Source organism: Ceratotherium simum, chromosome 35 (genome assembly GCF_057802395.1).
Source record: "Ceratotherium simum simum isolate JZ-2026a chromosome 35, ASM5780239v1, whole genome shotgun sequence".
Taxonomy (NCBI): domain Eukaryota; kingdom Metazoa; phylum Chordata; class Mammalia; order Perissodactyla; family Rhinocerotidae; genus Ceratotherium; species Ceratotherium simum.
The window spans coordinates 13,071,227-13,098,230 of NC_141934.1; the positions used below are offsets into that span (position 1 = coordinate 13,071,227).

Consider the following 27,004-nt stretch of genomic DNA (forward strand, 5'->3'; position numbering starts at 1 on the left):
TCTGCCCCAGGTGACAGGCTCACCGTGAGGCCCCGGATGACAGGCTCGCCGTGAGGCCCCGGGTGGCAGGCTCCCTGTGAGGTGGGAGAATCCTGGCTTTAGCACGTCTCAAATTTGGTCACTACTCACCTGTTTTCATACTTCCAATTCAGTCCATCCCTTCATTTGAGATTTGTTGAGAACCCACAATGACAAACATTGTTTCAAACATTGGGTGGTGAATTAGACAAAGTCCCTGTGCTCATGGAGCTTGAATTCTCATACGAAGATAAAAGAAATGAGCGGCAGAACCATGAAATAAAATAGTTTTGAGAATATAGTAAGTAATGTGAAGGAAGCGTGGGGTGAGGTGGCTGAGAACAACAGTGGGATCTACGTGGGGAAAACAGAGAAGCCCTGTCTGAGGAGACAACCACAGAGCTGAGACACGAATGCAGAGAGGGAGGCAGCAAGGCCAGGACTCGGAGGAAGAGCGTTCCAGGCACATGGACGAGCAGGTGCAAAGGCCCTGGGGTGGGAATGAGCATGGCCCAGACAAGAAGAGAAAGGATGCAGTTGAGGCTGAAGCACAATGAATGAGGTGAAACACACAAGGGACTGGCGGGGCCCGAGGTCAAAGATGAGGTCAGCAGGGGTCAGTAGGCTGTTTTCGGGGAAGAAAAGGCTCTTGGACTTTACCCTGCTGGCAGCAGGGAGCCATAAAAAGGAGCAGCATGATCTGAGTTCTCTGTTTCAATGATCTCTCCAATTGCCGTGCTGAGAATGGAAAAGAGCTCCAAGGGCGTTAACAAGGAGAACAGGGAGCAGGCCCTGGGGAGGTCCTGGCTCAGGGCGTCTTGAGGGATTCCTCGTCTCGCCCACTCCAGCCACACTGGGATCCGTGCGGTTCCTTTCACTCAGCAAGCTCCTTCTTGCCTCAGGCTTTCCCACATGCTGCCCCCTCACCTGCAGTCCTCTTTCCACCTCTGTCTCTAGCAAGCTCTCCAGCTCCTTTTTCAGACCTTCTTCTCTGTGTCTCTTCACCTGGGAAGACTTCTCTGACCCCGCATCCGGCTGAGTGCTCGTGGCACCTAGCCCTTCCTCTTAGGAGCACTCACTGAGTTTGCAAAGTCCGCTGTCCCTCCTCTCACCTCCGTGAGCCCACGAAGGCGAGCATCGCATCCCTGCAGCCCTACGCAGACAGCACAGAGAAGGCGCTCAGCAAATCTTTATTTGCTGAAATAATGCTTGGTCAAAGCTGGTGGCAATTTGAGATTTATGCTGCTGGCCCTAAATGATTTTTGAACAATTAAGTAGGGTCAGCCTTTCTAACAAATGTGATTTTAGAGCAATAACTCTGGCGGCATGCCTTGTGTGTGCTAGGAACAGCACTCAACATGTGAAATCCACTCACTCATTTCATCATCTCAATAACCATATAAACTGGGAATGTTCACGCCCATTTTACATATGGGAAACTGAGGACGGGAGTGGTTAAGTAACTTGCTCAAGAAAGCCTATGACTGTGATGGAGGTGACACCTGGGGGCCACGTCTGTTTGGATGCAAAGCTCGTGCTCTTTTGATCAATGACTCTTGAAGGTTGGCACAGGCATTCCTTCAGCGAGGATTTACCAAGCATCTGCTTTGGAGGTGGAGGAGGAGATGATGAGTAATTGGCCAGAGTTCCTGCCTTCTGGGGGATTAGCATCTGGAAGAAGAGAGGAGACCTGGGGACAAGTGTCGACGTAATGCCTACAATGCAGGATCCGTGTGGCCCAGTCTAGAGAGCCGTGGAGATCAACAGAACACAGTCTAACGGTCCCAGGAATAATTTCAAAACAACTCGCATTCGCTTATTGTAATTCTCCAACACTGTGAAGCGAACTGAGAGTCCACCGAAATACTTCTTAAACCTCCTTTTCGCTCCCAGCCTCACCCCAAACCACCGTCTCCACTGTTGAATGTCACACCTCTTTTCCGTCTCCTCTTGCCTTTTGCATTAAGATTTCACATCACTGAAGCTCCAAGCAGCTGACAAAACCCGAACCAGCACCTTGGGCAATCTGATGAAAGCCATGGCCTTTCTCCCAGAGAAATGCTCAAGTGTCTGTGTGTGCGTGCAGACACACACTCACACAGGCACACACACTGGTTTTGCTGGTTCATCTATCATTTCAGGGGGTGCATAGACCTCCTGAATCTTATCCACAGTTTCTGAGTGAGAACCCCTGCCAGTGGAAACCTGACAAGCCTTCAGCTCCTTGGCATTTGCCAAAGGAAAAGAGCTCTTCTTCTTTCCATGTGCAGGAGAGAACTTCAGAAATTTACGTAAAAATAGATACACTCCCAACCAACCAAACCCCAGCCGTGCTGCTTCAGAAGCTTGTCTTCCTGCAGTTTCCGGCTGAAATGGCTTTCTCTTCCAGGGAGCAAGGAACTCTGTAGTTAGGATAGCAGCTCTCTAGCTGTTGGCATGCCAGTGGAAAGAGCTAGAGCCCAGTCTCTCCTTCTTGGCCAGAGTTTAGGCTCTCGATACCCAAGGTGGTTAAACCCACACGTCATGGTTCTGGAGATCAGCGGTTCTCAGCCACTGCATAGCATCACTGCTGGATAGCCATCAGTTATCGGGGGTGTTGGAAAATAATTTGAACTCTTGGTGAAATACCAAAGTTGGCAAAATATTTGCTCAAAAAATAAATTTGAGAACGTTCAAGATTCTCTCTATAGTGATGCTGTTTTCAATGCCTTGTTTTCAGATGTGCTTTTCTGTAGGTGAGGGATGGGGGGAATGGGCAGTGGGTACTATCTGGGGAATTCTGAATAACCCTGGGATACTCACATGACTCGTCTGACCCTTCATGGTTTCTGAATTGTTTTTTACGCTTAGAAAGGCCTCTGTTAACACCAAGACTTTTTATGTCACCATTTTCCTCCTTCTAAAACAATGCTTCCCAAACCCCAGTTATTTTAATGTCATCTTCAAGATTTTTACCCTCTCTTTAGTTAGACTTTATTATTTTTTTTAAGATTTGTTCTAGTCAGCCCTCTATAGCCTGGCCTAAGCAACAATATTCATGAAATCATGGGAATTATGTGTTTGTTATTTCCCCTCAAGACTTATTAAAATAAGTGCATAACTTTATAAATAAAAATCACTATCCATATACCATCAAAAATCGTCCTCTACACCCCCCAGGAGTATGGTTACCACATTTTGAGAGCACACTGTTCCAGTAAGTGCCTTCATGAGTTGAAGAAATTAACTTTGATCCATTTAGTCACTTGCAAATTCCATTTCTTCTTTTAAAATCACCTGTTAGACGCTTACTCTGTGCCAGGCACCAGCCTGGGCAGGTGCATGCTCATTATTTCACTTAACCCCTGCAACAAAGCCTTTGAGGCTGCTATTACTATTCCCATTTTCAGATGGATAAAAAGAGGCTCAGAGAGGTCTGAGAGTCTTACCCAAGATCACACAGCCTGTGTTTTTTCCAGGAGGACAGAATCAGGTGCCAAGCTTAGGAAAGTGAGAAACTACCAACCATGATGGCGATGCTGGGTGACCCCTTCCAGTACTTGGGTATGGGTTTCTAAGGCGGCCCCAGCTCATCTAAACAGTCAAACCGCAGTGGGGACATTTGTTTGTGAAATATGTTGCTGTGTTCCAGCAGCCTAGATTCTTTCCAAGAGTTTCTCAAAAATCCAGCAGAATAAATATCAGATTTTTTATTGCCCACCACATAATAGGAATATAACTTATTACCGTTGGAGCACCAGACTTTCGGCAGCCTCCATCAATCTGGCGCTGCGATTGATTCCATATGCATTTAAGCAAAACCCGGCCCACGTAGGGGCGCAGTGGATGTAATTGGAATATGGAGTGGGGCTTTGGATTAATCACATTCTGAATATTAACTGTGCATTATGCTGAGTTCCTTGTAAATATATTCAGAAGCCCCAGCGTGTGTATCTGACTCGGGCTTATACAATCAGAACAGCGAATGTCCCGAATGTGGGGTTGGAAACAGTCCCATCTGCAGTGTACGAGGCTGAATTTCATTTCCCCTGAGAAAAAGAATATTTCAGCCCTCTCCTGGAGGCCTCGAAACACAACGTATGGTTTTCCGACACCAGGGGAAGAAGCAGTGTTTGTTTTCAACTGCCTGGTTCAGAATGGATTTTGCCCAAAAACAAGACTACATTTTGCAATGAATTCTTGGAGCATTTTTTTGACCCTAGAACTTCTTTAGGAATGAGCCACTCTGTGTTATTGTCTTTACTCGGTAGGCAGCGAGGTTGGAAGGTGGCGAGCAGAGGAGGAAACAGGATGGAGAATGGTATGACCAAGGATTGAGGTTTAGAAGGAAGATCCTAAATGACTCCCAGCTCTGCCAAGGGCATTGCTGGGGGGACCTAGCTGCATGAGAACAGATGACATCTTCCTTGAGTGTCACACAATTCATCATTCACAGAGCAAGTCTTGTACCCGCAGAATCTCATCTCGCACTCACGGCAACTCCAAGTGGTGGGTATTAGGATTCCCATTTCACAGGTGGAGAAACTGAGACTCTGACAAGATTTGCCTGGAGGAAATGTGAATAAACAAGTCATGAGAGAAGGGCCTGGACTCGGGCACAAAGTTAAAGGGGCACCAAAAAACTCAGCAATCAGGAACAATAATATTTTAATGCCATATTTTTTTTATGACTGCAAAAACATCCATGATTTTTAAATCAAAATTTTAAATAAAGACAGGATTAGTAACAGTGCTTTGCTGAACCTATTGGAGCCTGAGGCAAAAGGAAATATCAGTACAGTCACGCGCCACATAATGATGGTTTGGTCAATGATGGACTGCGTATATGATGGTAGTCCCATAAGATGAGTACCATATAGCCTAGGTGTGTGGTAGGCTGTACCATCCAGGTTTGTGTAAGTCACTCTATGATGTTTGCACCATGACGAAATCACCTAACAATGCATTTCCCAGAACGTGTCCCAGTCGTTAAGCAACGCACGACTGTGATACTGATCCTCTTTTATTTATCTTGATTACTGAGTTAGTTTGGCTTCTCCTTAAATCTTGTGCCTGAAGTGGGTGTCTCCTTTGCCTCATCTTCGTTCTGACCCTGCACAGGAGCCACAATTGTCTCCCGAATTCATACATGTGACCTCGGATTCAGTCCCTCTGGAAAGAAAATCCCCATTACCTACAGGAAAGAGTCCGGATGCCCATGCCTGGCTCTGAGAAGCTTCTGGAATCAAGCCAGCTCAGATTGCATGCTCCGAATTGGGCTCTGTGGTTTACATACATCAAATGGTTTATAATCTTTGGGCTCAGGACACAGGTTCAGGGCTGGACTGGATCCTGGGTTTGGATCCTGTTCTGTCATTTACTAACAGTGTGACCTTGGACAATGCACTTAAAGTCTCAAGACCTCAGTTTCCTCATCTGAAAAAGGGGAGGCAGTCATGCCTGTCTCAGAGAGTTGCTGAGAAGATTCAATAATAAAACGACAAGAATCATAAAAATAACATCGTCGATTGAGCACCAATTTCCCCAGCATGTAGCACATGGTAAGTGCTCCACTAATTCATTCAACAAATATTTATTAAGCATCTACTATGTGCCAGACACATAGTGCTGGAGCTTTCAAGGCTCAATAATGCTAGTTAATGCTATTACTATTATTTAATCCTCATTACAGCCCATGAGGTAGGTACTACTATTTCCCTCTTCATTTTACAGACGAGGAGACTGAGGCTCAGAGGGATTAAGTAACACACCCAAGGTAAGCCAACAATTAAATTGAGGAGCTAGGATGGGACCCAGTAGGTCTGGCTCCAGAGGCCACAGAGTTCTCAGTGAGGACTCTTAGAGCCTTTTCTGAGGAATTTTCTTTTCCTCAGGACTGCAAGCTTCCGGAAGGCAGGCCCCACAGTGTCTTCATCCTCGTGTCTGCCTCTGGCCTAGCAAGGAGCTTTGTATACAGTAAGTGCTCAACAAATGTCCAACAAAATAACCTGAATCCTGTCTTGCAGCCTTCTTGCATATGCTGTGTGATCTGTGCCCTGGTATTTCCCCCCACAATGGAGAATGTATGTGGTGCTTCTCTGAATTCCTAGTTCCCTGCAAGGATAGAGAACTCGGCTCGGTGGTGGGGGCGAGTGGGTGTCCCCAGCGAAACTCATCTTTTTCCCCCATGCCCCTGCTGCTCCTCGAGTTTCCTGTCTCGGTGAACAGAGCACAGTCTGCCCACTGCGCTCACAAGACACCGGGCACCACCCCCACATCCCCGTCATCTGACAGTCACTCAACTGTCACGTGCTGGGGGGGTCCCACCTCCTAAGTCCTTTCTGATCTGCGCCTTCTCTCCATCCCCCCACCACCTTAGTCCAGGCTGCCACTATCTATCGTTTGGATCCCTGTAACCACTTCCTCACTGTTCTGCCTGCTTCCAGCCTGCCCTCCTCCCATTCCATCCTCTACTGGGCAACCAGGGCCATCTTTTCAGACTACAGATCTGACCTAGCCTCTCTTCTGCTTCAAACCCTGCCAGGGCTCCTCTTACCAAGAGCAGTGGTCTCTGAAGTGGGGCATCCACAAACCAGGGGCAGCGCAGGATGATCCTCCCAGGTGTGGGAAGAAGGCCTTAGAGCTTCTATTTTTGTTTATTTTCTCTTGTATCTGTTTTCGAACTTCCGTTTCTGGTCATGTTTCATAATGTACGGTCTTAGTTCAGGTTCTCTGGAAGCAGAGCCTGAGGCAAGGATTTGGATGCATGTGGCTTATGGACGGGATGTGCTCAGGGGAAACCTATGGGAGAGTAAGGGAAGCAGGATGGCATAGAGGAAAACAGCTCAGCAAGGGCGTGGCCTCGGCTGGAGTCTCTGGACGGTGAATTGCACCATTGAGGCTTGATTTTTTATGTGCTTCCGTTAGCCACCTCACCCCAGGATGGGGAGGGGTGCCAACTTCCAAGTTAGGCAGCTCCCTTTGGTCAAGGGAAATTCTTCAGATGAAAGGGTAGATCTACGCATGGACACGCCACTGGGAAAGGCAAGGGAACAGGCACCAAGCCTGTCGACTGTATGTATCTGGTTTCCATTTCTTACTCTTACACTTCATGTGTTTTCTCCTGTTTTGTAATAGACAGCATCCTGATGTACATGAGGTGTTAGTACAGGACTATGTGTGTAATTGAACAATAAATAGATCGTGTTGCAGGGGATTAGGGTAAAAGCTCATGTCTTTTTGACTCCCTAGGGGGTATAGATGAACTTGAATCCACATCCGAGTCCCAAGCCACACGGCTGGAATCAGGTGACCCAGGGAAGCCAGGGCTGGGATGGGCGAGGATGCTCCCCAAGAGCTGGAATCTGGACGTTAGAGGGGCCCAGGCTTGTTTGTTGTGGACTCCAGCGTTAGAACGCTTTGGCCCAGCCTCTTCTGGTCCCTTCATCACTCACTGGGAGCGTGGGAAGCTGTTTTTAGAGGGTCTGATAATTCTGACCTCTTCCTACCTCTTCTTGTGCATCAAGCCTTAGTGGATCCTCCAGATGCTGTGATGTCCACAGCCTGTCTCATCCTTGGCTGAGAACAGCAGCCAGAGTGGAACGCTACACGGGACGGGGAACCAGTGGTGCGAAGGCCATCTGCTTTGAAACAACAGGGGCTCCCACTCCGTGCCTGGCTGGACCCTCCATGCAGATTCCTCTGATCTGAGCTTCTGGGCTGGCACTGGGCGATCTCGGTTCAGCTCACTCTTGGAATAGATCCAGTGAATGAAGAGGGACTCGGAAGTCAGACACAGTTTGGACTCAACCTTACCTGGGCCAAGTACCAAACCTTACTAGTGTGATCTTGGTCAACCTGCGTAATTTCTCTGAACTGAAGTCAAGGGCTTTACAACATCTAGGTCAGTTTCCTAAAGCCGAAGTCAGGACAGTGAGCTGTGAGCAGAATACTAATAACTGATGCTGATAACTGAGCACTGCTCTATGCCCAGGACCGTGCTAAATAAGACGTGTATATCTCTATGTATATGTACATATATAATATATGTGTATACACACACATACTTCTATATATTCTAATTTAATAATATTTAAAACTCCATTGTCTTTATTTTATAGATGAGGAAACTGAGGCTCAGAGAGGTTGAGTGACTTCTCACAGTTGGTAAGTGGTGGAGCTGGGATTTGAACCAGCGCGCCTTACCTCTTCACCATCCCCTTCATTGCCTCACATATCCTCCCTGTCTTAGGTTATCAGCACCCCAAGTGCAGACTCTGAACCCTTCTGAGACAGCGAAGGCCCTGTGTGAAGCATTTGGAAGTCATAATTAGAAAGCAGAAGTCATCTTTATTAAATTCCGCAGAGTAGCCAGTTGGGTGGAGAAACTGTACAATTCCAATGGTTTTAATGTCTTCTTTACCCTAAATTAAAATCCCCCCAAGGTACTGCTGTCTTAATTAACAGTTTGCCTTGTTAACACCGTAAACGTTTCCGTAGCTGTGGAGCAGGTCACGCAGCTAAACGCGAGGACGATGCTGAGCGGGAGGGCAGTGTGCGCCTGCCTGCTGAGAAGCCCCGCCGTCTCTTGCTGGCCGTGGCCACCAAGGTTCTGCGGGGAGGTCACCGAGACGTGGGGCCCTGGAATCACAGCTGCTCCCACATGGTAAGCAGCACCGTGTGGTATGGGGTACCCATGGAGGCTGGGAGCTTGGGTTTGGAGCCACTGAGACCTGGGCGTGTGTTCAGGCCCATCTCTGTGCCTCAGTTTACTCAGTAGGACCTACCTCATGCGATGGCACAGTACTTGTCTCGTGAGCCGAGATGAGACTTGAATGAAGAGGCATGTGTGAAGGTCTTCAGCCCTGCGCTTGGCACTTAAGAATGCAAGGTCTTCTCCCCTCCCCTTCCATCTGCTCGAGTGAACTTTTCTTATGCACTTTGGCCACCCAGCATCATTATGATGTTCTTCCTCGGTGGATGTATCTTCCGTGGTTAAGAGGCCCACTTCCCCAAGGAAAAAGCCAAAAACTCACTTGTGTGTGGCCCAATCCTGGAAGACTTTTTTTTTTTTTTGCAACATTTTTATTGAAGAATAACGTACATATAGAAAATCACACAAAGCATAAGTATATTGCTTGTTAAACATTTACAAACTGAGCATATGCCTGTAACTGTGTCTAAAACAAGAAACAGAGCGTTACCAGCTCCCCAGAAGACTCTGTTGAGCCCCCTTCCGCTCACTATTCCCCAAGAATATCTACTATCTTGACTGCTAAAGCATAGGCTAGTTTTGCTAATTTTCGAACTTTATATAAATGGAATTATATAAAGTTATATATATGTATGGAAATTAATGGAATTCCCATTAATGGAATTAATGGAAATATAAATGAAATGGAATATAAATATAATGGAATAGAATTACATAAAGAATACACAAAGTATGTATTGTTTTGCATCTAGCCTCTTTCATTCCACGTTTTGTTGGTGAGATTCATTCATTCTCAATTCAGTGAAATATTCCACTGTGTGACTATACCATAGTTTATTTATTCATTCAACTGTTGATGGACGTTTGGGTTATTTCCAGTTTTCAGCTAATACAAGCAGGGCTGCTATGAATATTCTTGTCCGTGTTTATTGGTGAACATGTGTATGCATTTCTTTTGAGTAGAACTGCTGAGTCAAAGATGATGGACATGCTTGCCTTCAGCAGATACTGTGAAACCGTTTTATAAAGGTTTAGCACAATTTACACTGCCACCAATAATATATGAGAGTTCCAGCTGCTCCAACACTTGCTCTGTCATTGTAATTTCCGCCTATGATGGTAAGAGTGAGAGGTATTACGTTGTAGTTTTTTTTGTGTGTGTGTGAGAAAGATCAGCCCTCAGCTCACATCTATTGCCAATCCTCTTCCTTATTTTTTTCCATTTTTCTCCCCAAAGCCCCAGTAGATAGTTGTATGTCATAGTTGCTGTATGTGGCATGCGGCCTCAGCAACATTGTAGTTTTAATTTGCATTTTCCTGATGTCTGGGGACCTTGTCATGTACTTATTAGCCAGTTGGAGCGCGGGTAAAACACTGTCTTTTGTGAACTTCCTGTTCATGTCTTTTGCCCATTTTTCTATTGGGTTGTCTATCTTTTTCTTACTAATTTGTGGGAGTCCTTTTTATACTTTGGATAAAACTCCTTTTGGAATTTTCAAATATCCATTCCCACTCTACAGGCTGTCTTTTCATTCCCTTCATGCTATCTTTTGATTACTATCAATGGTTATAGTTATAGTCCAATTTATCGATATTTCCCTTTAGTTAGCACTTTTGTGACCTATTTAAGAAATCTTTGCCTACCTCAAGGTCACGAAGATATTCTCCCATGTTTTTGCCTAAGCATTTTATTGTTTTACCTTTCACATTTAGCCGTCCAATCCATCTGGAATTGATTCTTGTGTATGGTGTGAGGTAAGGTTCAAGATGATTTTTTTTCCAATTGACCAATTGGATATCCAATTGACCCAGCACCAGTATTTGAAAACAACATCCTTTCTTCTCTGCTTCCAGTGAACCTTTGTCCTAAGTCAGGTGATTATACATGTGTGAGTCTATTTCTGGACTCTCTATTTTGTTCCGTTGGTCTATATGTCTAACCTTTAGGAAACTTTCATACGGAAGGGAGGTTTGTGAAGAAGGAGGTACCCCCAAGGAATCCATCAATGGTTGTGGAGAGGCAGGAAGATATCCATCCAGCTTCTGGAGGCAGCTGTTCAGGGTCCCAGAGCCCTGGTAGTATGGATTACAGTGTCTGGGGCCTCAGTGGCATTGGCTGTAGGGTCTCCCCTGGAGCAGTCTAGGGATATAAAACAGGCCTAGCCCTTGGCCATGTAGACTTGAAGCTTAATTCTCTGTTCTTTTCGTAAAGCTGGATGCAAAGAATTTGAATCCTCTGAGCTTGCATTCCCCTGAAACCAATTTGCCCCTGCATGCTCCTTTCCCAGTAAGCTGTGAAATACAAGGTCTCCTTGTAATACTTTTGTACACTGCTCGCTGCAGTTTAATATATGAGACACTGCATCATAGTCTGGAGGTTCAAAATTACCTTGAAGTAATCATTTCCTAGAGGGCTGGTAGTAAACATTCTGTCACACCGCTATAGATTGTCGCCTGTCGCCGTCAATCAGCCCCAGGGAGATATTAGGGGGAGTGATAGGGGAATGAATTGAGCACTGGTGCACGTGGATGCCAGGTCTGCAGAGGGAAGCAGGCTTGGTGGCCCCTGGCAAGCTGGCTTAGTGGGGGGCAAGCTCTGTCTGCACCACATCCTGAGGTTGTGGGTTTGAGCCCTGGGGGTCCTGTGGGCATAACTCGGCTCCAGGGTCGTGGGAGCCTTCAACCCCAATCTTGGCCTTCTGACATCTTCCCTACATGCTTCTGACCAAAATCGTCATCTGTGTTTGCAAAATAATAATAGTTTTATTAATCTTCAGAGTGACCCCAGGATGCAGTTACGATATTAGCCCTACTACACGGCTGTGGAAACCAAACCTCAGAGATGTCAGGAAACTTGCAAAATCAGGCTGCTGGTCGGTGGCAGGGCCAGGATTTGGAGCTGGGTGTTCTGCCTCCGGAGGGCCAGTGCTCACTCACGACATACTGCTTCTGTTAAACATCCAGCCCTGTGCTGAGCCCATCAGCTTGTATCCTCACTAAACGTTTGTGCATGCTGTTCTTGTCCCCTTGTACAGAAGAAGAAACCGAGGCTCTGAGAAGTGCAGCCGATCATCCAAGTTCAGCAAGTAGGTAACATTGCTGAGGCTCCACTCTAGAGCTCTCCGGCCACACACCTAAAACTTCCTCCTTGGAAAGGCAGGTGGAGCGCGGGTAAAACACTGCTGTCCGCAGAGTTATAGGTTCATCTAGTGGACCAAATGGCTTGGTGAACTTTGCCCCAAGTCCCCAGCAGGGTCAGATTGGGTTTGGGGGACTGAAACTTATACAATTTGAATGACCCTCTTAAAAGACAAAATTATTAATAAAACTTAGGTATGGAAGTACATATTTATTTAGCAGGTGCGTTCAGGTGAGGGGTCCTGAAATTTACACCTCATGAACTTTATGGCCGATCCACTCTGGCCCAGTCTCCTGTGGGATCCCACCTTGGATGCTAAATCTCCAACAATCAGAAGACTTTTCCTGCCTTAGCTGGTCTCTCGGGAATCTCAGAATGGAAAGAAGCACAATGTGTCCGATTTGGGGGTGTTCGGCATCTCAGCGGCATCTTTGGGCTCCACCCAGGACTGGAGCTGAGAGGGGTGAGACTCCTGCTTGACTCTAAGCTGGTGTCACTCCAAGTGTGGTCTCTGAGCTGTGCGTCTGTGAGCGTTGTTAACAGTCCAGGACAAGATCAACCGGACACCAAGAACTGGCGTGTAGAAACTTTCCTGGCAATTCAGCCCTGCACGGTAGCCAAATGCGCTTCCCTCATTGAACAGGGTGTAGACTAGTCCGAGTATTGTCGAAACTCAGTGGTGAACCACCTGTGCTACGAGCTGGTACATGCACAGTAGCATCGCATGACTATTACCAGCTCCACACACGACTAGGATCAGTCCACGATGTACTGGAGAAAAGACAAAGCTTGCCCTTTGGCACACACAGTTTGAGACGCACTGGCCGAAGCCTTATTAGGGACATTGTTGTTTTGAAAACACCTTGACATTAGCATTTCATTTCACAAACAAGTGGACTTCAAACCCAGATGACAATAACAACAATGACAAAAACCCAAACCTAACCCAGTAATAATTTCTTTAAGGTCTGGTTTAGTTTTTTTTAAAATAGATAAAACAGCAATTTTTAATCTTTTTTCTTGCATTCTTCTTTCCTGATGTTAAAATGTGAGCTTTTCCCTGATCACTTAAAGCTTTCTGAAAATTTACTTCTGGCCCCCTACACTTTTTTCGTGGCAAAATATACATAACATGTATTATTTTAATCATTCATAAGTGTACAATTGAGTGGCATTAAAGGTATTCACAATGTTGTGTAACCACCACCACTGTCTATACCCAAAACTTTTTCATTATCCCCAACAAAAACTCTGCACCATTACACAATAACTCCCCTGTGTCCTCTCGCCTCAGCCCATGGTGACCTCTATTCTAGTTTCTCTCCCTTTCAATTTGCCTATTCTGGGTCCCTCATATAAATGGAATCATACGATATTTGTCTCTCTGTGTCTGGCTTATTTCACTTAGTATAATGTTTCTAAGATTCGTTCATGTTGTAGCATGTGTCAAAATTTCATTCCTTTCTATGGCTGAATAATATTCCATTATATGTGTATATCACATTTTGTTTGTCCATTCATTTGTTGATGAATGCTTGGGATGGACACTTGGGATGTTTCCACCTTTTGGCTATTGTGAACAATGCTTCTATGAACATGTGTGTGTAAGTATCTGTTTGAGTCCCTGCTTTCAGTGGTTTTGGGTGTATACGTAGGAGTGGAATTCCTGGGTCATATGATAATTCTATGTTTAACCTTTTGAGAAACTACCAAGTTGTTTTCCACAGCAGCTGCACCATTTTACATTCTCGTCAGCATTACTCAAAGTTTCTAATTTCTCTATATCCTCATCACCACTTGTTATTTTTTATTTTTTTTAAATTAAAGCCATTCTAGTAGGCGTGAAGTGGGTTTGATTAGCATTTTTATAATGACTAATGATGTGACATCATTGGAATATGACATCTTTTCAAATGCTTATTGACCATTTGTCTATCTTCTTTGGAGAAATGTCTAGTCAAATCCTTTGACCATTTTTGAATTGGGTATTTTTTGTTGTTGTTGAGTTTTAGGAGTTCTTTATATATTCTGGATATTTGTCCCTTATCAGATACATGATTTGCAAATATTCTCCCCCATTTTGTAAGTTGGCCTTTCACTTTCTTGATAGGATCCTTTGACGCACAAAAGTTCTTAGGTTTTACGAAATCTAATTTATTATTTTTTCTTTTGTTGCCTTTGCATTTTGTGTTATATATCCGAGAAGTGGTTGCCAAATCCAATGTCATGAAGATTTTCCCCAATGTTTTCTTTTAAGATTTTTATCGTTTCAGCTCTTATGATTAGGTCTTTGATCCATTTTGAGTTAATTTTTGTATACATTGTAAAGTGAGGGTCCAACTTCATTCTTTGCATGTGGATATCCAGTTTTCCCAGCATCATGTGTTGAAAAGGCTGTCTTTCCCCACTGAATGGTCTTGGCGAACCTTGTTGGAAATCAATTGACCGTATACATGAGGATTTATTTTCTGCTCTCTATTCTATCCCATTGGTCTATTTGTCTGTCTTATGTTAGTACCATATTGTTTTAATTGCTGTAGCTTTTTAGTAAGTTTCAAAGTCAAGAAATGTGAGTACTCCAACTTTGTTCTTTTTTTATTTCTTTCGAGATTATTTTGGCCTTCAGGGCCCTTTGCAATTACATACGAATTTGAGGATCAACTTTTCAAAACATTTGTCTGAGAAAGGCTATTGGAATTTTGATAGGAATTGCATTAAAACTGTGGATCACTTTGGGTAGTATTGACACTTTAATAATATTAAGTCTTTCTATCCGTGAACACAAGATGTCTTTCTATTTATTTAGGTCTTTAATTTCTTTCACCAATGTTTTGTAGTCATCAGGATATAAATCCTTTACCTCCTTAGTTAGATTTATTCCTAAGTATTTAATTCTTTTAGGTGCTCTTGTAAATGGAATAGCTTTCCTAATTTCGTTTTGAGATTGTTCAGTGCTGATGTATAGGAACACAATTCATTTTTGTGTCTTAATCTTGTACCCTGCAACTTTGCTGAATTTATTCATTAACTCTAGTAGCAACCTTTGGCATTTTCTCTATAATAAGATCATGTCATCTGTGACTAGAAATAGTTTTACCTTTTATTTTCCAATTTGAATGCCTTTTATTTCTTTGTGTGTGTGTGTGTGTGTGTGTCTAATAGCTCTGGCTAGAACTTCCCGTACAATGTTGAATCTCAGCAGTGAAAGTAGATATCCTGGTCGTTTTTCCTGATCTTAGAGGTGAAGCTTTCAGTCTCCCACCATTGAGCATGATATTATCTATGGCTTTTTCATAAATAAATGTTATCATATTGAGGAATTTTTCCTCTATTTATAGTTTTCTGAGTGCTTTTCTCATGAAAGAGTGTTAGATTTTGTCAAATGCTTTTTCTGCATCTGTTGAAATGCATCTGTTTTTTTGGCCTTCATTCTATAAATATGATGTATTACACTGATTGATTTTTCTTATGTCAAACCACCCTTGCATTCCTGGGATAAATCCCACTCAGTCATGATGAATAATCCTTTTAATATGCTGCTAGATTCAGTTTACTAATATTTTGTTGAGGATTTTTGCATCTGTATTCATAGGGAATAATGGTTGGTAATTTTCTTTTCTTGTGATGCCTTTATCTGGCTTGATATAAGGGTAATGCTGGCCTCATAAAATGAGTTAGGAAGTGATGTTTCCTCTTCAAATTTTTGGAAGATTTTGAGAAGGATTGGTGTTAATCCTTCTTTAAATGTTTAATGGAATTCACTGGTGAAGCCATCTGGTACAGGACTTTTCTTTGTTATGAGTGATTTAGTTGTGATATGGTTAATTTCATTGGCTCCCAGTTCTGTGAAGGCTTAGATGAAGGTAGTTCCAGTGTTTTTCAAAGTGTGGCCCAAGGGCAATTGCCTTTATCCAAATTGCCTGGGGAGCTATGTTAGTTTCTATTGCTGTGCAACAAATCACCACACACTTCTCTTAAAAAATCCCCAAATTTATTATCTCACCATTTCCATGAGGCAGGAGTCTGCCCATGGGGTGGCTGGGTCCTGTGTTCAGGATCTCCCCAGGCTGAAATCAAGGTGTTGGTCAGAGATAGGGCTTGGGATCCTCTTTCAAGCTCACTGAGAGTTGGCAGAATTTAGTTCCTTGAGGGTGTAGGACTGAGGCCCTCAACCCCCAGTGGCTGTCTGTGTTCTCCGCCACGTGGTGCTCTTCACAACACGGCAGTTTGCTTCTTCCAGGCCAACGAGAGTGTGTCTCTGCTCTTTTGATCTCTCTGACTTCTTCCACCTCTGACCTCTAGGTCCTCTCTTCAAGGTCTCACCTGATTAAGTCAGGTCCACCCAAGATAATCTCTCTTTTGATTAACTTGAAGTCAACTAATTAGGGACCTTAATTAAGTCTACAAATCCCTTCACTTTTTCCATATAATGTAAACTCATCATGATGGGGCACCCATCATGTTCACAGGTCTCACCTACCCTCAAGGTGAGGGTACAGGGTGTGTACACCAGCTGGTGGGGATCTTAGGGGCCATCTCAGAATTCTGCGTATACAGAAGTCAGTTTAAAAAGTAGGCTCATAGTTCCAAACCCCAGAGAATTAATGTAGTAGGCATAGTGGGGCCCCAGAACACACATTTTTAGCAATCTTCCCAGCTACTTTGAGACTCTGAGTTGTACAGATCTGGGCTTGGGTCCCAGCTTTGCCACTTACTGGCTAGAAGGCCCCCAGATAACCACTCCCTTTGGCATTCAGTTTCTTCATCTGTAAAGTGGGGTGGGCAAGCCCTCACAGGACTGTAGAGAGGATTAAATGTGATAATGCACCGTGGTGGTTTTCAACCCTGACTGCACACTAGAATCATTGCAAAGATGCCCTGGGTCCTCTCAGACCAATGGACTCAGAATCTCTAGGCTGGAACCTAGGCATCAACTTTGTTTAAAAGCTCCCCAACTGCTTTTGATGCACAGTTGATATATTGGTCAGCCACAGCCACAGTAATGCTGTGAAACAAATAACTCCCGAATCTCAATGGCTTACAGCAACAAACATTTATTTTTCTCACTTTTGTGTCTGCAGAGGGCCTAAGATTTGTCCAATTCCAGTTGGATGTGACTCTCGGCTGTGTGTCTGCTCTGTGTGTCTCATTCTGGCACCAGCAGCTCTCTGGGGCATGCTCTTATTATGATCATGGCAGGAGGGCAAGAGATTGGAGACATGGGATGCCTCTTGAAGCTCAGCTTAGAAATAACACTATCACTTCCTCCCACATTTCATTGGCCAAGACAAGTCACATGACCAAGCTCAACAACGTTGGGGCAAGGAAGTAGATTCTACCCACAAGTCACATGGCAGAGAGCATGGATGTATAATTCTGGTGAGGGAGGATGTGGCGTTGGGAATAATAATCCAATTTACCACAGTTGATAACTACTGATACTAGGAAAAGCACTTAGCAATATGCCTGGCTGGAGTAGGTGTTCCATAAACATTGCGTATTCTCCTAGAGAGCAGACTCCCACAGCTTCCTCTGAGGCTGTTGTATGGGACCGATTCTCCCTCCATGAGGAGCTCCAGGGACAAGTTAATTTTCCACTCTGGCATTAAGTTAGGTTCCAGGGAGAAAAGACTGAGTCACAATGCACCAAATGCTTAGAGTTCTTAGGAAGAAAGATCCCAATAGGAGGCTGCAAGAACTATTATCAGCTGCTTAAATATCCATTTGCCCATCCACCACTCACAAAGTGTTCTATTTATTTGCACACTCTCTGTAATATAGCAGCAGAGGGAGAATTCATTAAGGCAAATTGTGAGGGCAGCTTTCAAAAAAAATTCATCTCTCTGTTTTATGCAGTGCATAGTTCCCTGTTTAATGAGAACTGTGCAAGTCCATTTTCCTTAAGGGTTTAATAAAAGTATAATTTAAAAAATTAAGACAGACGGGGAAAGTGCCAAGGGAAGCTATTTCTCCCATTAACTCGCAGAGTAGACCTTCTCGAGACTGCAAGATGGGTGGGGAGAAGAAGGACTCCAGAAGCCATCAAGAGTTCTTTAAGGTTACATAAAACTCCGGCCTGGGTTTATGTGGCCCCGGGATGCTTGCTGAACAGATAGGAATTAGATTTATTGGTTGAGTAATGGGACTGTTACTAGCTGGCGGTTTAATTAATGCTGATATAGGAGCTTTACTTTCTCTTAGAGTTTGAATTACAGAGTACTGTGAAGGAGACATTTACATTTTTAAAACTTTCTGAATAATCTTGGTTGCTTTTGGAGGGGAGAGGAGGATGGGATGTTTGAGGGAGGGAGAGTCTTGGGGTGTGGGCGGCCAATGACAGGGTGGTTCTCAGCTCCCTACATGCAGCATGTTGGGGGCAAATTGTCCACTGCAATTTGGTTTCCTTCCATCCTGCTGCTGCTCCTGGCTTCTCGAAGCAGGGTAGAACCTGAGATATCATCATTTTAATATTATTGTTATTAAAGAAGCTAAGAATTAGGATTGCTCACATTTTTGTGTGCTTATATTGTTAATTTTCACGGGGAAGCTGGTGTTGTTATCATCACCCCCATTTTACAGATCAGGAAACCAAGGCTCAGTCACTCATTCAGACAGAAAATGCGGAGCTGGCACTTGGGCCCTGTGTCCACGTCTTAAACCCTGTGCTACCCTTCTCTGTGTAACAAGTGGGCCAACTGAGGCTCAGAGAAGTGTAAAATTCCCAAGGCTAAAGAGCAAGCGAGGACAGAGTGAGGACTAAATTTCTTATCTAGCAGCCTTCCCTACTACATCTCTCGAATTTAATATGGGGATTCTGACTCACTTGAATAGTAGTCTGTGTAACACTCATTAAGAAATATAAATATGCTTTCCTCCCTCATCTCAAAACCAGTAAGCGAACTGACATTGCTGGGGGACTCACCATGCTGCAGGCCCTCTGCTGAGTGCTGCCGGCTCTTTATTTCATTTAATCCTCACACTACATGCTAGGAGGAAGGTATGTAGCTATCTCCACTTTCTATGTAAGGAATGTGAGGCTCTGAGAGGTGAAATGACTTGCTCAAGGTCACGTAGCTGGAAGGGCTCCAAACAGGATTCAGACCCAGGTCTGTCTGAAACTCCCAAGCCTTTGCACTGAACCCCAAGGCTAATTAGAATGGATTGCTTGGTTTTCCTCTACTTCAGTTTACCAGTGTTCCAGGCTGCCTCCACCCATTATAATTGAGAGAGGACTGAAGGAATGCAGCCTGTCACACCTGGGAGTTTTTTTTAGCAAGTTGCTGTATAAAATTCCCTGGACGTAGGGAGGAGTCTGCTTTCCTTGGTGCCTTCTCCGGTGGGCATACTGTTTTATGGTCTCTGTGATGTGCTGTGGTGTAAATCAGGAGGCTCTCGGACCTTGTGGAGATGGACACGGGTTCCTGTATCAGCAGATTGGGAAACACTCTCTTCTCTGCCTTTCTTGAGCTGCCGTTTGTTAGGTGATCCTTGAGAGAACCAGATTCCTTTCTGACCAAACGAATGTCTTTGATTTCCCTCTATGTTTAATTCAAAAGTAGTTAAAAACAATTTTTTGTTTCTTTACCATATTGCCAAAGACGTTTGAGGTGATGGATAAAGGTCAAGAGCTAGTAATGTCCAGAGAACGGAGAGGATGACTCCTAAGTTCATGTTTGCGTGATCAAAGTCGGTAACTGGCATCAAGTCAGTTAAGTTGCTCTCTGCCTTGACGAAAGAAAATAAGTGGGCAGGTTTTAATTTTGTGGGGGTACTTGGGTTTTCCATTTAGGACCAGCAGAAGTGGCTTGCATCACACGGATCTCTGCTCTCTACTTCTTCATCTATGTCAGACATCACTAATAGATCACAGCACTATGGCCTGCTCAGACCAGTTGTGATCTTAAAATCCTTCCCAGGAGAGGGCGCCAGGCAGCCTCTGCCATTGATCAACATTGGATGAGAAGGTGAAATCAATTTGCCAAGCTTGGCTGGTTGCTCTTTTATGTCCTTTTTCAGTTTAGGCATCCATATTTTCCTATCAGACAGCCTCAGATACAGGCCAAACTGCATTCAATTAAGATGCTAATAAAGGCATCTGATGGGAAAACAAATGATTCTCCAATTCTTAAATAATGAGAAATCAAGGCTTAGAGCAGTGATTTGTCGAACGTCACACAGCTGGTAAATGAGGGAGAGAGTTTAGCAGATTTGAGAGTCAGATAGACCCATGTTCATGTCCTGGCTATCCTGCTTCCTCATTTAGTGATGTTGGGCAAGTCACTTCAAATCCCTGAGCCTAAGTTTCCTCCTCTGTCAAATGGGAATAGAATGCTACCTATCTCATTGAGCAACGGTGAGGATTAAAATAAGATGCCGCATATGAAATGCCCAGGAGAGCGCCTGGTAGGTAGAGGAAGTGCCTAAAAAATGTGAGCCGTTATTTGTCCAGTTTTCTTAAAAACATCTTATGCACACAAAAACTCAATATGCATTGTTATGAAATCTGACAACGCTGAGAGGTGGGTGCTGCTATTCCCACTTTACAGATCCTGAAACGGAGACTCAGAAGTAAGGTGGCTTTCCCAGTATCAGACAGAAAGTAAATAGAAAAGCTAGAATTCAAATGCCAGATATAGCGGGGAATGAGCCCTCACTTCCTTAAAGTCTTATTCAGCTATCCCTGTCTCAGTGCTACGTACCACGACCATCTTTTTAAAATTTCCACCTCTCCCTGCATGTCTGTTTCCCTCGCTTTACTCTTCCTCCAAAGCACTTTTTGCCTTCTAATGCACTACGTTACTATATAATTTACTTATTTATTATGCATATATTTTGTTTTCTGTCTCACTCCTACTTGATGATAAGCCCCACAGAGCAGGGAATTTTATTTATTTTAACTCCTGTATTCACTGGTCTGAGCATGGTGCCTGACACACAGTAAGTGCTCAGTAAATATTTGCTGAATAAACACGTGAGATCTACCTGGCAAAAGCTTCTTTTTTGTACCACACCATGTCCTAAATGACTTATAATCAGAGCTATCATTTGTTAAATGCCTACCACATTCTGGGCATCGTGGAGGCATCATAAATCTATTGTTGCTACATTGGACCATAGCTTTTCATGGAAGGGATGATTCTTCAGGCTTTGCAATTGAGAAAACTAACACTCAGCAAGGTTACGTGACTTGGTGCCCATCCGACGGCTATTAAGGGACAAGTGGGGAGTCACATCTAGGTCATCTGGACTCCAAGACCGGCTGTCCTTCCCCAGCCCGTGTCACATTACAAGAACTGGCTTCACTCTCAGCAGCTGTTTATGATTATCATCCTTGGATCAAAATTTTTGTTTGAGAACCAGACCCTTGTTCAGCTTAAAAAACTCATCAGGGGGCCAGCCTGGTGGCGTAGTGGTTGAGTTTGAACACTCTACTTCGGTGGCCCGGGGTTCACAAGTCTGAATCTCGGGCGCAGACCGAGGCACTGCTCATCAAGCCATGCTGTGATGGCATCCCACATACAAAATAGAGGATGATGAGCACAGATGTTAGCTCAGGGGCAATCTTCCTCAGCAAAAAGAGGAAGATTGGCAACAAATGTTAGCTCAGGGCTAATCTTCCTCACCAAAACGAACACACAAGCAAACAAAACTCATCAGACCTCATGAGCAGACTCTACTATATACACATTCCGGGGTTGGAGCCCACCAAGACCTACAGAAACAGAATCCCCAGGGTTAGGGGGAGTTGTAGGGGGCCCAGGAATCTGATTTTTAATAAGAACCTAGGTGAGTTCTATGAACAGGCTAATCTGGAAAACAGAGTAATGGAATTCATCCATCCATCCATCTATCCATCCATTTCCTTATCTTTAAGATGGGGATGACACCAGTACCTGGCTTATATGGTTGTTGTAAGGGTCAATCAGGATATACGTAGGAAGTGCTTAAAGCAGTGCCTGCCATGTTGTAAGAGGTGATTCAGACTCATACTTGGGGACCTCCTGGGGGCCTGGCCCTCCTTTGGTTATTAGGGATAGAGCAGAAACAGACAGACAGGGCCTTGCCCTCCTTGTGCTGACCATCTGGCTGGAATGAGCATAGACTTTGGCATCAGACAAAACCAGATTAAACTCTGCCCCTGCCACTCACACTCAGCTGTGAACATGGACAAACTACTGAACTTCTCTGGATCCATTTGCTCAAATGTGAAGTGGGGATAATGAAATTATTGTTAAACAACAAAAAATGTTTTATAGCTTTGTTGCTGTTGTTGTTTATATACAATAGAAGAGATTGTGGCTCAGAGAGGCAAAGCAACTTGCCTAAGGTCACACAGCTAGTAAGTGGCAGAGCTGGGATTTGAACCCACGTCTGTTAGACTCTGGGGATGTAATGTTTACCTGCTGCATTACATGGCTTCCCACAGAGAGAGGGAAAACTCACAGGGAATTAGTGGAAAGGATTACTAAGGTTTTACCCAACATGCCTGCAAACTGAAGCACATTACCCTGAGGCCCTGAGAGAATCCCCTGTGACGAAAGGATGTCCAGATTCACCTAATTTCCACTGGCCTCACACACAGCCAGCCCCACCACATTCTCCTGCAATAACAGGAATTTGGAGAGCCCCTCAGAGAGATTTGATCGCTCTAATCTCGCCGGGCACAAGGAGAGTCTGGGAGACATGAAAGGCAGCGTTGTTTTTTATTTCATGAATAGATAGCGGCAAGCCATTTAGAGGGAGCAGTGGCAGGAAGATGAAAAAGCTATTAATACAGTTGGAAGCTCATTTCTTTCGGAGTGGTCACCAGCAGCCGGAGAGGACAAAAATGAGAAAATATTGCAGTGGGCGCTCCTGACAGCACAAATTATTCAGGAGATATTAAAGTGCATTGTTCACCATCGTAAACATTTTTTTTTATGTTTATGAGATCTGTTCAAAAGCATCTTGATGGATGAAACCAAATAATATTTATAGGGGTGTGTGTGTGTACTAGCATTTCTTTTGTTCTAGTATCCTTTGTAAATCATTTCTTTGAGCTGATGTACCCAACAGTGGCTAGGCTGGGCCTACATAATGCGCAGTGAAGTCCGTGCCTCTGATCCCTGGGTAATTGTAATATTCTTGACGTCTGCTGCGCTGCAGATGGGGCTCTGGGAAGCGGGAGCTGGTCTGAGGTGACTGATGGGAGCAAAAGAAATGCTTGAATTCTGAGAGGAGAGAAACCAGGAGGAGCACAGAGATGAGAAGGCTGTGGTAGTGTTTCCCAGGGTGTGGTGGGAGCTGTGTGTTCCCACCCAAAGGTGGGCCCGTGCGGACAGGACAGGATTTGGGGAGTCCTTGCACTTCTGACCCCTATGGGAGATTCACAGTGTGTGGGATCCTGCTCAAGGCTCTGCAAGTCTTGAGATAAAGCGATTCCCTTAACATAGCTTAGTTCCACTTTTCCCGACCACTGAGCTTAGCGTGACACCTGCAAAACTCTGGTTCCCTAGAGAATGCTTTCAGGAATGCAACTTTTAAGCGATAAAACTGAGCAAAGCTGATAATCATTGTAACTAAGCCATGATTTCATCTATACACACGATCATTAGCTCAATTATTTTGAATGAAATGACTTGTCAAATTAGTTAAACAGCTGACCAAATTAGACAATCTACTGGTTTGATAGATTTTTTTTTTCCATTTGAATTGGTTTATTGTTTTCTTTAGAACTCACGCACACAACTGGTTTAACTGCTAGGGATGAATTCAGTTTTGAATCCATCACCCAGTTTTGTAGACTGACTAAGAACACCAGTTTGAGAGTCAGACGCACTGGGGTTAAACCCTGGCATCTTAACTTTCTAGAGGTGTGATTTTGGGAAGGTTACTGGATCTTTCTATTTAAGCTTCAATTTCTTCATCTATCGAATGGGAATAATAATAATTGGACTTATTTTATTGGCTTGTGAAGATTAATTGAAATGATGCGGATAAAAAGATTAACACAGAGCTGGCACATAGTGAGTGCTCAGTGAGTGTTGATTATCATCATCATCGTCATCAGAAGGAAGGGGTTGGGACTAACAGATGAACTGTAGATCTTTCTTCCAGCCTCAGGGATGCTTGAGGAAAGGTGGGCTCTGTGATATCAATGGGAGGAATGTATCCGTTAGAGATAAATGACGGTCTTGCTGGGATGGCTGTGTACTGATCACTGACCCAGAGATGTCCCCAAGCACACTGTTCTCAGTGTCGGGTTTGTTTATTACACGACCTGTAGTTTACGGAGTGCAGCTGCTGAAGGGTGGGAGTGTGTCACATGCCCCTCCAAGCACTACATCACTAGCAAGGTATTCAAGCGAGGGACCCGAGACCCGGAAGCTTCCCTACACTGAAGTGACCACGGTCACACCAGCTCTCATCCTTAAGACCAAAACGGGGACTTGGCGCCTCCTGCTCCCTCGGCTCCCTCGGCAGAATGCATCTGTAGATCTTCAGTGATGAAAATGTCACTGATGACGAAAGTACAGAAACCCACAGCTTCCTGTTCTCGCCACCAGAACTTACTGGAAGAGCGTCTGTTCTTCATCGGTCACAGAAAGAGAATGTGACAGAGACTTTTCGGAGAGCTCTGCAGGATCCACGGACACACAGGATTTTAAGTCCTTGCGTGAGCAGCAGACTCGAGGCTTGTTTTGCTCTGGACGGCTCCGTTGGATTAGAAAACTCTCCTCAAATCTAGACCCAGAAAGGGAACCAACAGTTCACCAAGGAAATGGACATCAAAGCGACCACTGGAATTCTCCAGAAACCAGCTGATGCCAACTCCTCTCTGGGGGATGTGAGACCAGCCCCTGCAGACAGGCAAGCCTGGACCCCTCAAGCTTTCCCCAGAACCTGGGGGGTCTTGAAAACCAAGTGGCATCTCCAGGACGAATGTCTGGCAGCCCTGAGCAAAACTTGGAGGACAATGTTTCGTCTCATTCCTTAGAGAAAAGAATTACATCCGCCTATGAAATCCTAGCAGACCCCCTGGGATGGTCCCAAGACAGAACAGAGGCCTCCCAGCATTACCGAGAAAGTTCACAGCTAATGCCCCAAGGGATCCTGGAGAAGGGCCCCTCATGGACCTGCCTGGGAGCCCCACCACCCGAGGACAGGCCCCCAAGTCCTCAGAAGGAAGAGGCCGATGGCCGGATGGCCGGCTCTTGGTGGAGCGGGCCCAGAGGCTAGAATTAGACTTCTCTGACAAGGCTGCCAGCAAAAGGCTGCCACCACCAAGGACACTGAGGAAGAGCACGGCCTTCAACCTCCCTCAAGGAGACTGGAGGCAGGAAAAGGCTCCAAGGAGGTGGGCGAGGGGCCCGGTCCCCCTCTCCGGGGCCTTACACCCCAGCCTGGGATGAACTGGACCACCCAAACTTCAACCTGGCCAGGGTGGAAGGCAGGCAGGGCCCCAGAATGCTCGCGGCAGGCCACAGAGGGAAGGGCAAGGGAAAGGGCGAATTCTTGGGGCACGTGGGTCCCCCATCCCCTGAAGTCGGGCAGTGAGCCGCAGCCGCCTCCACTGAGCCTGCTTGGATCTGGGTGAGGGCTCTTCCCAGACCCGCTGGGTTCCAGCACAGGGCCGGGCCAGGGGCATTGTCTGGAGCATGCTGGGGCTTCCTCGTGTCAGGAGGTGGCGAGTTCCACCAGCTCCGGAAGGACAGTCGTCAGAGGCCCGCCTCCTCAGGGAAGCCCTCCTGAGGTGATGCTGGTGGGACTTGGCTTCCTTGGGGCTGGGTGTCCGGGGCCAAGTCTGCCTCCGTGTGTCCTCGCCCGGGGGGCTCATGTGGACGGGCTGCAGGACAGCCAGAAGGACCTGGACGCGGCAGTGGAAGTGACACAGAAGGAGAACCCGCTGCTGAAGAGCAGGTGTGAGGAGCTCCGCTGAAGAACCTGGAGATGGGAAGATCTTGGACGAGTTCGGGGGATTGTGCGCCAGGCCATGGAAGAGGCCCAGAAACAGAAGGAACTTGCCAAAGCCAAGATCCAGAAGCTTCTGAAAGAAAAAGACCAACTTACTGCAGACCTGAACTCTGTGGGAAACTCTTTCTCGGACCTCTTCAAGTGGTCTGAGAAACAGGCTATGCCGGGAATGAAGAATCATTGAAGAAGCACACTGAGGATTGCATCTTAAGAATTGGGAAGGAAGGCCAGAAATACCAAGCACCAAAGGCCCACGCAGAAGAGAAACTCAAGCTGGCAAAGGAGGAGACCACCCAGATCCAGAGCAAGCCCCAAGGGGAGGCCTTGGTCTTCCAGGCAGCCCGAGGAAGGAGCAGATGTGCATCCACTCGCTGGAGAAGACCGTTGAGCAGAGGACTAAAGAAAACGATGAACTGACCAGAATCTGTCGGTTCCAACTTCATTCCAAGATGGAGAAGATCTGTTGTGGAAGTCCCTGACCAGTGCCCGTCAACCCTCCTGTCTGTCTGTCTGTCTGTCAGAAGGTTTCATGTTCTTTCCTCTCTCTTAACCTCCATTCGTTTTTAAACTATATTGCTTTACAAAGAAGACTAAATAAAGTTTCCCTTAACTTGACAAAAATGACCAAAATGGCGCTTGGGTCATTGGGCGTTGACTCTGGACATCCAGGGCCTTTATGATACCGTCAGCCTAACATGCTGCTCTGCTCCTTATTCTGTATCCCTTCTTAAGGCGAAGTAAACCTCATGCCTGGCAAGCCTGTCATGTCTTGTGAATTTCAGTGACAATCTGTACCTGAAAGTCACTCCAGGGGTCTTGAAAGTATTAGGAGATCTGCAGTTAAAAATATCTAGACTTGGTTTGGCATTGCTGTTTATTTACTGGGTAACTTTAGGCAAGTTACTTCATCTTCCTGAGCCTCAGGTTCCTCTTCTGTAAAATGGGGACAAAAATACACACCTCATAGAGTTGTGATTCATTAAATGGGAAAATATATGCCAAATGCCTAGAACAGTGCCTGGCCCGAAGACTGAAGGATGATTATGTAAAATGCCCGGTATAATGCCCTTCCCTGGGTCTATGCAAGGGGATTTTCCACAGACTTCTTTCTTGCTCACCAGGGACCATCTGGGTCAAGAATCAAATCCCCAGGTAGTTATAAAGTCGTCCCTTGCCCAGAATTTATTTCTCTTTATGATCTC

General features: G+C 45.2%; 2 pseudogenes; both read left to right on the plus strand.

Annotated features, from left to right (window-relative positions):
• The first annotated feature begins 24,312 nt into the window (after positions 1 to 24,312).
• LOC147912454 (transforming acidic coiled-coil-containing protein 3 pseudogene) lies at positions 24,313 to 25,240 on the plus strand (annotated as a pseudogene).
• A 344-nt stretch (positions 25,241 to 25,584) lies between these two features.
• LOC101392951 (transforming acidic coiled-coil-containing protein 3 pseudogene) lies at positions 25,585 to 26,281 on the plus strand (annotated as a pseudogene).
• Positions 26,282 to 27,004: the final 723 nt, after the last annotated feature.